We start from the raw sequence: 1,266 nt of genomic DNA on the forward strand, positions 1-1,266 counted from the left end.
GAACCAGACTTCCCAGTTGGGGGATTCTGGAGTGAACGTCGGGTCGCGGCGTTGGGAGGGCACGTCGCTTGTGCCCCTCCTTCGCATGCGCGTGCACTGACCGCGGCGCCACCGTTACTGGGATGCAGTGGGGGTCAAGGTGCCAACTGCGGGGGAGGTTCACGTCTGGCCATGGCAGCAGGACGCGGTACTCCTGGTGATAGTGCGCATGGTGCACTGGGATGTACAAGCGTTCAGCAGGCACGTCCTCCACAGCACTTGCACCAGCGGCCACCTCGCCACCAATGTGCGGGAGGAGGAGCCCTCCTCCACCTTGGCCTTGCCCTTCCCTTTGCCGCCGAAGAAGCTTATGGCTTGGGCTAGGGTTTTCTGTCGCCTGCAAGAAGGCGTGTGTGGCTAGATTTGGTAGATGTGGACGGGAAGTGGATAAGCCCCCACTTCCCGCACGCTTGCTATTTAAAAAGAAGTGGACTTCCGGACACTTTCACTGGCTGCCATGCGGACCCGAGGTGGTAGGTGGGCATTTAGTAGGACCTTGGTGCTAGTTGCACGGCTGACACGCGGGTCCTAGGCGGACACCGAGCGAGCGTGTGGCACGTCTGTCTCATGCCTGTGAGGACCCTAATCAGGCGCAAATTTGGGCCATAAATATGTTGAAACGAACAGCGAGCGAATGGATTTTGGGTTTACGTCAGCATGTTGGGCCGGCGTTTTCGTCCGCTTCGAACCAAACCAACACGCGTGGACCAAATGCATGGGCGCATTGGAGTTTGACTTTATTCCCCGTAGTACACGTCAGGTCATAGTATTCCTTCAGAAACTAATCTGATAGCGATCCCTGTCGCTTCTGTCCATCAGGACACAAATATGGTTACGAAATGTTTTATTAATGTGCACTATTGTGGTCAGTTGTGAAGCTTGGATGCATGTGAGCTATGTACCTCATTAGCATTCACCTAGGCAAGTCCTGAATCTTTGTTCAACAGTCTATGGTTTGTCTTTTGAACAAGCTTTGTCCTTTCTGTGGTTCTAGGTCAAAGGTTGGAATCATTGAGACCAGCGGTGGGCCTACACTACAGATTTGAGCCTTTGACAGATCACATGATGGGTTCGAACAATAGCCCCATTAGCTTGCCTCGTGTGCAGATTCCACCAGTGTTTGATGTGAATTTTTTTTTTGCCTAAAAAAATGATGTGAAATTTTTTCTTTCCATTTTAACGTAGGTGCTGACTCATTGCTCGTCCGTGTAGTCTTGCCGTAGGCTG

Source organism: Triticum urartu, chromosome 7 (genome assembly GCF_003073215.2).
Source record: "Triticum urartu cultivar G1812 chromosome 7, Tu2.1, whole genome shotgun sequence".
NCBI lineage: Eukaryota > Viridiplantae > Streptophyta > Magnoliopsida > Poales > Poaceae > Triticum > Triticum urartu.